Raw genomic sequence first — 13,273 nt, forward strand, 5'->3', positions numbered from 1 at the left:
ACACTGCCTGATCTTATGACTGGGCCCCTTGCCAAATACAAACTGCAAATGACTTATTGGAGGTGAGGTCACCCTTCTAGGTTTACCTGCCCCAGCCAGCATGAGGAATTCCAGGATCTATCTGGTCTGCCTGCACCCCCAAGTCCTGGCCCCATAGCATAAGGCAATCTTGGGAGTTTTCCCAGAAACCTTTCTGGGACATTTTTCTGCGACCAAAAGAAACATGGATTTAAGATGATAATCCTAATTTCTTTCGTGAGGTCCACAAGGAATACATTCAGGGTGGGACCAGGATGGGTCCCTGGGGCACATGAGCCTCAGGTGTTCTTCCTGTAAATCTAATTGCTAATATGGAAGGCAGGAGTAACCCCAGACCTTGTGTGCGTGGCACGATGTTCACGTTTGGAAGAGGGTTTTGCGGTGTATAATTGCGTTTGATCCCTACGACCGCACGGGAGGTAGGTGAGGTACGGACTCTTGTGGGGACAACTTGGAGGCATGAAATCTGCAGACAGCAGGCCTGGGTTAGAACCCTGCTCTGCCATTCCCTGCCTGGCTGACCTTGGACAAGTACTCTACTTTCTTATGCCTCAGTCTCTCCGGCTGACACGTGGGACTAAGACTAAGGATGAGCACATAATTAGCACTTTATAAGTGTTTCTGAAAGGAAGATCTCCCATTCGGAGATGACTTCAACACAGTGCTGATGGGCTGGGGAACTTGCCTGGGGTTGTCTGGCTGGCATGTGAGGCAGAACTAGAATTCCTTGCTCCTAGGCCCACGCTCTTGGTGCCGTGTCAAGCTCCTCTGGGAAGCACCTATTCCCTGGCAAGTTCCTCATCCTTCCTGGGAAAGGGTCTTCCCAGGGAAAACACCCATCCTTCCAGGGAAAACAAGGTACATCTTCATTCCCCAGAAAGGACCATTAAAAGTAGAACACATCTTTTTCTGAAAATTTTTGTTAAGCTAAAATTTATATAACATCAAATTTATATTTAGCCACTTTAAAGTGTACGGTTTGGTGGTTTTTAGTATATTCACAATATTATGCAACCATTACCATTATCTAATTCCAGAATATTCACCACCCCCAAAGGAAAACCCTGTACTTCCCAATTCCCCTCCTTCCTTAGCCCAGGGCAACCGTTATTTACTTTCTTTCTGGCTGTTCTGGATATTTCATATAAATGGAGCCATAAATAGGGGGTCCTTTGGGTCTGGTTTCTTTCTCTGTGCATGTTTTCAAGAACCGTCCATGTTATAACATGTATCAGTACTTCATTCCTTTTTATGGTTGAATAGTATTCCACTGGATGGATATACCACATTCTGCCTCTCCATTCATCAGTTGATGGACATTTGTGTTATAAGAGCAGTGCTTGTATGAATACTGGTGTACAGGTTTTTGTGAGAACTTGGGTATATACCTAGGAGTGGAAGAGCTGGGTCATACAGTAAGTTTACGTCTAACTGCTGAGGCACTGTCAAACCACTTTCTCTCTATATATATATTTCCATATATATATATATATATATATATATATATATAATAACCATCTTAGTAGATGTGAAGCAATCTCTCATTGCAGTTTTGATTTGCATTTCCTTAGTGATGAGTGATGTTGAACATTTTTTCATGTGTAATACATCTTTATGTTCTTGATATTATGCAAATGGAGATAAAAGAGGTCTTGGGCCCCTTTTCTGAGATGAAGAAGTGTCGCTTGGTATACGTGCACAGAACTGACCCACTTACAGACGGCAGTGGCCAACATAACACCCAACAGACAGGTGAGTTGGTCAGTTCCTGTGTGTAGCAAGCAAATGGCAGCCTGTTGCGGTAGGCTGGGATTTGAGAAGCTGCGCAGGCCTACAAAAGCTTTCATATCCACCCAGGGCCCACCCTGCCCCATTCCTCTTGCTGGTTATTAGGGCACATCTGTTTTTGTGGGCCTTCTTGGCTGCCTCTGCCTTTAGGATAGCAGCCCAACCCTGTCCAAGCGCTTGAAGGTGGGATCAGCAAGAGGCTTGGAGATGCTCACTTGGTGAACCAACTGCAGACCTGAGAAGAACGGTGGGAGCTAAGGGTAAATGCCACATGACCGATCCATCTTGAACGCGAAGGGAGCAGATGGCCTGAAATGCCAGCCATGCCAGGGCTAGGCACTCACTGAAGCAAAACCCTCCTGGTATCAGGGCAGCAAAATGGCCCCAGGTTGACCAGTGCGTGAGCACTGTGAATTTGGAGCTACTCTGCCAAAAGCAGGGGCCAAGTACGACCGGACAAGTGCCTTTTCTCAAAACAGGCCACTGGCTACCACGGCGAAGAATGATTACCCCAAATATGGGTGTCCTGGGCCCCATGCTGCCTCTTCTTTTCGTTGCTGCCTTCTGGCTGTTTTGTCACTTTTCAGAGCCTTCTCAGAAACTGGGGAGAGGGAAAATACCACTGTGTGCCCCCATAATTCTTACAGAAAGGTACGGCTGAGAGGCAGGCTGAGGTAATGGATTCTTGATCTATCATCATGCCATAAACTACCCCCCAAATCTGTGGCTTAAAAACCACAATTTGTTATTGTGTCTCATGGGTCTGCAGATTGACTAGACTCAGTTGGGCGGTTTTCTCTTTGGATGAGATGTCAATGGAAGCAAGAGTCACATGAAGATCTGCTGGGCTGTGTGCCCGAGGCGGCTCTTTCCCGTGACCGGTGTTTGATGCTGCCGGAGCCGGAAGTCCACTGGGGTGCCCTCCACCCCGCCGGGGCTTGGGCTTCTTACAGCATGGCAGCTGGGCTCCAAAAGGGAGTAACCCAACAGTGGATGTTCCCCCAAATGCAGACAGAGGTCACAAGGCTCCTATGTCCTAGCCTCATATGTCACACAGTGACATCTGTCATATTCTATTGGTTAGGAGTGAGTCAAAGGGAACCCTTTCTGACTCTATGAGGCCATTATTACCCTATCAGACAAAGGTATCATAAGAAAATTACTGATCGGATCCCTTACGAATTACATGTAAAAATCCTCCACAAAATACCTGCAAACTCAATTCTGCAACATATAAAAAGGATTATATACCTTGAACAAGAGGAATCTATCCCAGGAATACATGGGTGGTTCAACATATGAACGTTAATCCATGCAATACACCCTATCCATAGAATACAAGATAAAACCACATGATCACCTCAAAGGATGCGGCAAAGGTATCTGGCAAGACGCAACACACTTTCATGACAGAAACTCTCAACAAACTAGGAATAAAAGGGAACTTCCTCAACTTGTTAAGAGGTATTTATGAAAAGCCCACAACCCAGTATCATACTTAATGGTATGCCTTCCTCTGAAGATGAGAACAAGACATGACGTCTTGCCATGCCACTTCTAACCTATATTGTACCAGAGGCTCTGGCCAGGGCAATTAGGAGCAGAGAAGAGGGGAGAGGAGGGAAGGGAAAGGGAGAGGAGAGGAAAGGTAAAACGGAAAGGAAAGGAAAGGAATAAAAGGCATTCAGATTGGGAAGGGAAAAGTAAAACTACCTCCATTTGCATTTACCTATAGAAAATCCTAAAGAACACACACACACACACACACACACACACACACAATTAGATGTAACAAGCAAGTTTAGCAAGTTGCAGGATAATAGCCCTGTATACAACCTGAAAATGAAATTAAGAAAACAATTCCATTTTTAATAGCACTGAAAAAATAAAATATGAATAAATTTAGCCAAAGAGGGACAAAACTTGGACACTGAAAACCACAAACAACACAGTTAATGGTGATTCAGAAATTATTTAGATAAGTGGAAAGACATCTCATGTTCATGTACAGGACTACGTAACATTGTAAAGATGGCTATCCTCCCTAAACTGACACACAGATTCAACACAATCTCTAATAATTCTAGCTTTTCTTTTCTTTCTTTTTTTTTTTTTTTTTTGCAGAAATTGACAAGCTGATCCTAAAGTTAATATGGAAATTCAAGGGGCCCATATTGTTTCAAGCAGAAACAATCTTTAAAAAGAGCACAGTTGGAGAATTCCTATTTCTTGGTTTCAAAACATACTGTGAAGCTACAGAGGCGTCTGGGTGGCTCAGCCGGTTAAGGATCTGCCGCTTTTGGCTCAGGTCATGATCCCAGGGTCCTAGGGTGGAGCCCTGAGTTGGGCTCCCTGCTCAGGGGAGAGTCTGCTTCTCCCTCTCCCTTGCTCATGCTCTATCTCTTGCTGTCTCTCTCTCAAATACATAAATAAAATCTTAGAAAAAAAATACTATGAAGCTACAGTAATCAAGACAGTGTGCTAGTGGCGTAAGGAGAGACATACATTTCAACGAGATAGAACTGACAGCCCAGAAATAAGCCCTTATATTTATGGTCCATTGATTTTCTTTCTTTTTTTAAAAAAGATTTTATTTATTTATTTGAGAGAGAGTGAGGAAGCATGAGCGGGGGGGCAGGGAGGGTCAGAGGGAGAAGCAGACTTCCCGCTGAGCAGGGAGCCTGCCATGGGACTTGATCTCAGGATGAGCCAAAGGCAGGTGCTTAACCGACTGAGCCACCCTGGCGCCCCTAGTCTACTGATTTTCAATAGAAGTTCCGAGATAGTTCAAAGGGACAAAGAACAGTCTTTTCAACAAACTGTGCCAGGACAACTGGATAACCACATAAAAAAAAGAATGAATTTGGGCCCCTACTTCACACCATATACAAAAACACCTCAGAATAGATCAGGGATCACAACGTAGGAGCTAAAACTATAAAATTCTTCGAAGAAAACACAGAAGTAAATCTCTGTGACCTGAGATAAGACTGTGGTTCCTTAGATATGACACCAAAAGCACAAGCAACAAGAGAAATTACTGATAAACAGGACATGATAAAAACTGAAAGCTACTGTGCTTCAAAGGATACCATTAAGAAAGCAAAAAGACAACTCATGGAATGGGAAAAAATATTTGCAAATCCTACCTCTGATAAGGGTCTTATATCCAGAATATATAAAGAACTCTCACAACATAATAAAAAAAAATAAACCTAATTAAAAACCAGGCAAAGAATTTTCAAAACATTTCTCCAAAAAAGATGGTCATACGTGCCAATAAACACATGTGCCACATTAAAAGATGTTCAAAATTATTAGTCATCAGGGAAATGCAAATGAAAACCACAATGCGATAGTTTCACACCCACTAGGGTGGCTATAATCAAAAAGATGGACAATAACAAGTGTTGGCAACGATGAGGAGAAATTGGAAGCCTCAGACACTGCTGGTGGGAAGATACAATGATGCAGCTGCTTTGGAAAATAGTTTGGCAGTTCCTCAAAAAATTAAGCATAGAGATACCATTATAATTCAGCAATTCCACTCCTAGATATATACACAAAAGAGCTGGAAAAAATTCCATCCACTCAAAAACTTGTACACAAATATTCATAACAGTGCAATCACAACCGCCCAAAGGTGGAAACAACCCAAATGTCAACTGATGAATGGATAAACAGAATGTGGTACATTCATACAATGGAATACTATTCTGCCATAAAAGGAATGAAGTCCTGATTCATGCTACATGAATGAACCTTAAAAACATTATGCTAAGTGAAGGGGGCCAGACACGAGAGGCCACATATTGTATGATTTCGTTTATATGTAATGGGTAGAATGGGAGATAGTGGCTGCCAAGGACTGGGGGAGGAGGGAACGGTGAGTGACTGCTAATGGATATGAAGTTTCTTTTGGGGGTTATTAAAACATTCTGGAATTAGATAGTTGTGTTGTTTGCACAATTTTGTGAATATGCCAAGAACATAGAATGATATACTTTAAAGGAGTGGATTTTATGGCATAGGAATTAAATTTCAATAAAGCCACTATAAAACATGCACATCCACACATGTGAATCATGGGTTTGGCCAAGGGTCTCAGGGAGGGAACTATATTGGGAGGCGTGTTCACTGCAAGGGCATCTTTGGAGATCAGTTATCCCGTGTTCTCCAACTTGCTACTTTCTCTGTGGAGATTGCTGATGAAAATCTGACTTGTAAGACTATGATTAACGCTGAGAGTGAGAGTCAGCTTGGTAGAGTGGAGAGCACGTGGATAGTAGAGATGGGCAGATCCAAGTTCAAATCCTGACTCTGCGACTTACTAGCTGTGCGAGCTCAGGTGAGATGCTTCATTCTTCTCTGCCCCACTTTTCTCAGCTCTTTACAGGGTCATAGGATTAAAAGGCTAATACATGTAAAGTGCCTGGTAAATAACAAGTGTTCAGTAAATGGTAGCTCTTACTCTTAGTCCTGTCTTGTCAGCATAAGTAATATTATGTGGTCCTTGCCAGCGTTCAGGAACACCTACCACACAGCTTGGAAATTATCCGGAATTTCTATTTTCTTAGCTACTTTCATCCTTCAGGCTAGATCAAAGAGTCAGAGTTTTTGAACTACAAGATTTTCTAAAAATCACGTGATCCCCATATAAATACAATGGTAAATTAGCTTCAATATATAGAGAGCTTTTGCAAATCAGTGAGAAAAAGATTAGGAAACTAAGCAAAAACTATGAAAAAAAGCAACTCACACAAAATATACACAAGTGGGTAATAAACACATACAAAATGGTCACCCTCACTAGTAATCAGGAGAGGGCTAATTAAAGGAAGGAAACATTTAAACTTATTAAATCACCAAATATTTGAAAATCTTCAGTGAGATATTGGCCAAAGTTCAGGAAACATTCTCATATACTCCTAACAGGGGTATTAACGGGTACAATAATTCTAAAGGACAATTTAACAATGACATCAAAAGCCTCAAAAATATCGTACTCCTGGACTCAGCAGTCCTCTTCAAAAAATATACCTATGGGAATAATCATGAACATGTACAAAAATTTATCTACAAGGATATTCATTCATTCTCTTACTTATTTATCTTGAAAGAGAGCGAGACAGAATTAAGCGTGCTTGTGCAGGGGTGGGATGGGTTGGGGGCGGGGAGAAGCAGAGGGAGAGGAAGAGAGAGAAGAGAGAGAATCCCAAGTAGACTTCCCACTGAGTGTGGCACCCAATGTGGAGCCCAATCTCACCACCCTGAGATCATGACATGAACCAAATCAAGAGTCGGACGCTTAACTGACTGAGCCACCCAGGTGCCCCTAGGATATCATTTATAAATTGTAATACTTTTAGTAATGAAACACTGCAAACAACTGATACAGCCAGTGACAGGGAACTGGTTAAATAAATTATGGAACACATACGCAATGGACTGGCTGATAACTTGAAAAGATGCTCACCACAATCCAAACAACACAAGACTATCTAATTTTTGTAAATTGTTACCTAGAAATAACCAGAGCCAGCATAGGTTAATTCTACATGACAGGATGAGGCTAACTTTTCTTTTTGTCTTTTGTTGATATGTATTTTCCACAGCGATCATGCATCACCTATGTATTAATGAAAAAGTATTTTTTAAAAATAACTTGACTAATGGAGGCCCAAAGCCTCCCGGAAGGCCCACTCGGCATGCTCCGTCAACTCGCTGAATGTCCACTCTCCCACCTCCAAGTCCCTTCTTCCTCCAGCCGAGTGCCATCTCCCAGGGCCGGGGCACTGCTCTCTGCTCCTGTCTGGGTCCTCCCCCTCCCCCGCACTATCACCCCAGAGCAATCACAAAGTCTCTCAGCACCTCCCTCCCGCCATCTGCAAGCCTTTCAAGGTAACACCTGCCTCCCCGACCACCCCTAGGACCCAGCACTCCGACCCAGCACCCCTAGGACCCAGCACTCCCAGGACACATGCTCCACAGAAGTTGGCTGGCACCATCATTATGAGTCATCTGTTCAGTCTCGACAGGGCTGGGAGAAGTCCTTCTGCTTCAAGGTGCCGGAAGCTCCCTGGGCCACACCGAGAGTCCCTAGACACCTAGACATGGCCATATGCAGGTGGGAGCAGAAGGGCCCCGCAGGGAGAAGGAAGCTCAATCAGACCCCTCTGTGCCGCCCGAGAGTTGCCATAAGTTTTTTAAGGGCAAGAGGGCAAAGCTGGGTGTCCCCCCAAATGTCCACCGAGATATCAAAACACCAGCACTAGGAGCCCACTGGGAGGTGTGCTGCTCTGTGGGTCCCAGCAAGCAGCCTTTTCTCACTGGGGGGCAGCGATCTGTGGTTTCTACCCTTTCCCAGGTGTGGGCTCGTTTGCTTGGTTTTATGACCCTTCTCCTCAAAGTGCCGTGTGTGGATTTTCCTCCTAAGCGAAGTTAACTCAAGTGACATCTGCCTAAGGATGTTCAGGCCCTAAGATGACTCGGAGCCTACTACACTCTGGGGTCACTTCCTTGACCTCCCCACCCCCCGCGTCCCAACTAAACTCACAGGGAGGTCAAACCTGGGCGCTCCTCCTCCCTGCACAATCCTTGAAACAGAGTCACCCTGAAGGTGGAGGCTAACTCACACGAATGTCACAGAGCTTTCAGTGTTTCTTAAACCTTCATGCTTTAATCTTAAAAATTCATGTAAATTTTGCTTGAGACTCTATTTTTGCCCCACTGTATTTCCTTAATTCTAAGCTGTATTCCCCTGCCCTCTCCCCACACTGTAACATCTTTGAAATCCAAATGGATTCTTAGAATCAATAGTGGCTATAGTTTAATTGGCAGGATTTTTCCCCCTATGAAATACAATGATTAAAAAAAAAATCATCATTTCCCCTAGAAACGCTGGCAAAGAACTGGAAGATGCCGGCTCCCTGCTGGGGGTCCCCCCATTTATGGGCCATCTCTAGCTGAGGTTTCCTTTTGAGCTGTTAAGTCCAGCAGTATCTAGAACACCGCCCTGGCCAAGGCACCGTGTCTCATTGTGAACGACGCTCCTTGGGCGCCCCTTCCGGGGACACTCCGCAGCATTGAAAGGAAAGAACTAGCGAGCATCTATGATGGGCTGGGCCTTGTGCTAAGTGCCGTTAGGTCCCCTTCACTTCCTCTTCCCAACAACCCGACGAGGCTCTTTTACAGACGGGAAAAATGAAGCTGGGCAGCGTGATGTGACTCCCAGGACGGAAAGAAGCTGAGCTCTGACCCTGACAGCCAGGCACGGAACCGGCACAGACGTCAGCTCTCAAACATCTCAGTCCCCTCTCTGTTCACAGAACAGGGGTCCAGGGCCCTTGGGGTTTGTTTTAAAAGCAACCCTCGTTTGCCTGCAGGGGGGGGCGAGCTCCCTGGCCTCTCCTCCTGGCTCCGCAGGCCCTGGACATGCCCTCACTGGGAGCCCAGATCAAGTGGGAGCTCAGAGAATGAGAGTTGGTGCCGAAGGAGGCAGAAGGCCGGTCTCCGCCCCCAGAACACCTCACTTCAGATTTTACTCTGGCCTGTGGCCCCCTTCCTTCTAAACCCATTCTTCCCCTGGAACTTCCAGACTCACCTTCCCACAACACTTCCTGCCCTTTGCTCTCAAATTCTGGCCTGTTTTGTGCTCCTCCTGTAATTTATGCACACACAGCGGTTAACCTGGACTTCTCAGACCCATGCCCTCTGGGGGGGCAGTAACGGCTGCCATCTCCTCGTGAGGAGATGCCCTTCTTGTGACCGGCACTGTGGTTGGAATGAGCAAGCAGAGGCCCAGAGCAGTGAGGCCGCGTGCCCGGAGTCACACAGCCTGCAGGCGGCAGGGCCTAGACATCAGGTTAAGGTCAGATGACTGCAAAGCCCGTGTTCTTCCATCTCCACCAACAGGCTCCACTACAGGCAACCAGACAGAGACATGCTATTCGGGCGGCTTATACCGCGTTACCCGTCTCTAGAGTTCCGTATCTTCAGGGAAAGCCTGACTACAACCATGTCAGCAGAGCTAGCTTTTTTTTTTTTTTTTAAAGATTTTATTTATTTATTTGACAGACAGAGATCACAAGTAGATAGAGAGGCAGGCAGAGAGAGAGAGAGAGGGAAGCAGGCTCCCTGCTGAGCAGAGAGCCCGACGCGGGACTCGATCCCAGGACCCCGAGATCATGACCTGAGCCGAAGGCAGCAGCTTAACCCACTGAGCCATCCAGGCGCCCCCAGAGCTAGCTTTTTAACGTGACTCCACTGCCAAAGCTCCTCCCCAGCTCTCTACCCCAGCCCAGGCAGAACTCTTCCTCAAAGGAGATTTCAAAGTGTCATGAAACCCTAACTCCAAAATCCATCCTTAAGCCAAGGCCCACACCTCCCTGCTGGCTTGGATCCCCCGTCTATGCAGCTTGCACCATGCTTATACCTGGGCACACGTGTGTCTCCCCCAGGAGCTGTAAATTTCCTTAAGCACCTCTTTTTTTGAAAGGGGGAAGGAGGGCCGTACCTTTGAAGATCTCAGGAAAGCCATAAAACCGCTGCTCAGAAAAAGTGTGCACACACAAATCAGGCCCTCCAAGAGTCTTCACACAATTGGAGGGTTTTATACATCACAAGCGCAGCATCACTGCTCTGTGTCCCTCCTATGCCAGGCCGAGGGCTCTGTTCGGGTGGTGCTATATAATTTCATTAAGGAGGGCATGCCTGGGTGGCTCGGTCAGTTGAGCGTCTGCCTTCGGCTCATGACATGATCCCAAGGTCCTAGGATCCAGTCTAGCATTGGGCTCCCTGCTCAGCAGGGAGCCTGCTTCTCCCTCTTCCTCTGCCCCTCCCCCTCTGCTCATGCTCTGTCTCTCACTTTCTCTCTTTCAAATAAATAAGTAAATAAAATCTCTCAAAAAAATTTTTTTTTAAAGTATAAAATGAATAATAATTTTATGAAGGAAAAATGCCACCACTTTTTTCTCCTCCTCCTGCCACCATCTTTGGTCAGAAAGAATGCAGCCATTCACTTTATGACACTTTCTGTGAGGTACTTTCCCTGTTTCTCCCTCCTGAGGTCTCTGTACCATTCATCTTCCCTCGTCCTCTGTGAAGTTCCACCACCATCTTGTACCAGGCCCGGACCCTTCCAGCCTGGTCTCTAGCCTCATGCCACCCACACCCCATTCCCAGAGGCCTGCCCGCTCTGGTCTGAAAGTCTGCGTCTCCCTGACGCATGTTTAATCCTAACACCCGGTGGGATGGTGTTAGCAGGTGGGGCCTAGGAGAGCTGATCCCGTCATGAGCCACGAGCCCTCAGGAATGGATGGGATTAGGGCTCTCATATAAAAAAGAGGACCCCCCCCCCCACCAAAGCTCCCTCACCCCTTCTGCCATGTGGGGACATGATGAGAAGTCTGTGACCCAGGAAGGATTCTCACCAGAGTCCGACCATGCTGGTGCCCTGATCTTGGACTTCTGGCCTCCAGAACTGTGGGAAACAAGTTTGTTGTTTACAAGCCAACCAGTCTGGAGTATTTCATGACAGAACCCAAGTGCACTCGGACATGGCCCCGTACCCCTCCTCCTTCTGATGAATTTTGCTGGCTCTGTGCACTGGGAGCGTATGGCCCTACTCTCTCTCACAGAGGACGTGCAGCAGACCTTGCCCCTGTAACTGCCCATGGTGGCCTGGATTTCTGGCAGCGGGAGACCCAGGAATCCTCATGCAGGTAATCCAGCCCTCTGCCCCAGCCTCAGCGCAGCAAGGCCTCCCCTTGCCCCAGACACAAAAGCACTGCGTGAACTCCGGCCTGTCAATTTTCAGTCTCGGGCTCCTCTGGGTAGCAAAGCGTCCCTGTGCCGACTAGGAAAAGGTGCCTGCTCTGGGTGGATGCAACCAGGAGGACACACACACCTTGGGCCCCGGGCTGGCACCTGGAAGGGGCCTTCTTGCGCACCTATTCCTGGCAGCTTTGACAGAGACACGCACCTGAACTGAGTAACGTTGGAAGGGCTGACGAGTCATCCCGGACAAACTGATTCCTCCATCTGACTCCATCCCATAGCCGGGTCCACAGCAGCACGATTCACAACCGAAAGGGACACACAGCCCAAGTGTCCATCCGTGGGAAAAATGCATAAACAAAATGCAGTAGACACACACCATGGAATATTACCCATCCGTGAAAAGGAAGGAAATTCTGATACACGCCACAATAAGGAAGAACTTGAAGCCCATTACGCTACAGGAAATAAGCCAGTCACAAAAGGACGAATGCTGCATGCTTCCATTTGTCTGAGGTCCCTGGATTAGAAAAATTCATGGAGGCAGAGTAGAGGTTACCAGGGCTGAGGGGAGGGAGGGATGAGGAGCTATTGCTTCCCGGGTGCCGAGTTCCTGTTTGGGCTGATGAGAAACTTCCGGAGATGGCCAGTGGTGACAGACGCACAGCGCGGTGCTTGTGCTCGGTGCGGCCGAACCGGTTACAGTAGTAAATAGTATCTATATTTTTAAAAAGTTTAACAATGAAATCTGCTTTTATGGTGGCTTAAAAAAAAAAAGGAAACGGCCCACCTGCCTTTACCTCACTTTGAAAAGATAGGAGGATCTATTCTATTTTCATGACCTCAGAACCTGACTCCCAGGTGCTCCCATCTCCACAGGAGCCTAACACCCTTGGACACGCAGCCATTTGAGACCCCGCTGGACGACCCGTGCGACATAAAGGGAGACACGCCGTCCCTCCTGCTGGTCCCCTCCACCCACAGGCCCCATCCCCACCGGCAGCTGGTTTTTTCAGGAAGGCCTCGGCCGCCAGGCCCGTTCTGGGTAGGCCTGAACTGCCATCCTGTTATAAATCCTTCCCACAAAGCACTGGAGACTGGTGCTCGCGCTGTGCCAAGAAGTCTTTCTCTGACCATCTGTAATCCATTCAGAGGCAACTGGCAGGAAATGGCAGCAAGGAAAACCCCAGCGCCACGCAACTGGTGGGACCACCTCTCCTCGCGCTCCCGGCCGGCAACAGGAAGTCGGCCCTTCTCGGGACACAGAACATCTGTGGGGGTTCTGGAAGCTGCCGGGTGGCTGTCAGGGGGCTCCACGGGCCCGAGACAGATGCTCACAAAATTTGGTAAGGAACGCGTGCTGCACTGAGTTTTTAAATCAGCTCAGAAGGAAACTCATTTGAAAAACCAAAACAAACCCAGACCCTAACAGGGAAGGAAAAAAATTGTATGAAAACTAACCTCAAAAATGCTTTCTTCTGATTTCTAGGTTCAATTAGACCACAATTTCAAGTAGTTCAGATCCTCTCGCTATGGCTCCCCCTCCAATCTGGCATTGTCAGCTGCTTCTTCCTATTAGTGACAGTCTCACTTTTTGGCACTAAAAACAGAGGCCCTCAACGCACTGCAGTGGTGAGCTGGGTCCGGCATGGTGCGTGCAAGAGCCCAC

General features: G+C 47.0%; 1 protein-coding gene across 6 annotated transcripts in view; it reads right to left on the bottom strand.

Annotated features, from left to right (window-relative positions):
• ATXN7L1 (ataxin 7 like 1) overlaps positions 1–13,273 on the bottom strand; it is a 238,767-nt gene that overhangs the window by 208,203 nt on the left and 17,291 nt on the right. Inside the window, exon 1 of one of the 6 annotated variants that reach the window (XM_046020552.1) lies at positions 11,810–11,831. The exons of the other annotated variants lie outside the window; for them this stretch is intronic. The gene's annotated coding sequence lies outside the window, so the exon portion shown is untranslated. Of the gene's footprint in view, positions 1–11,809; positions 11,832–13,273 lie in introns of those variants that run through there. 6 annotated transcript variants of the gene reach the window in all.

The sequence above is a fragment of the Meles meles genome, chromosome 10 (genome assembly GCF_922984935.1).
Source record: "Meles meles chromosome 10, mMelMel3.1 paternal haplotype, whole genome shotgun sequence".
Taxonomy (NCBI): Eukaryota; Metazoa; Chordata; class Mammalia; order Carnivora; family Mustelidae; genus Meles; species Meles meles.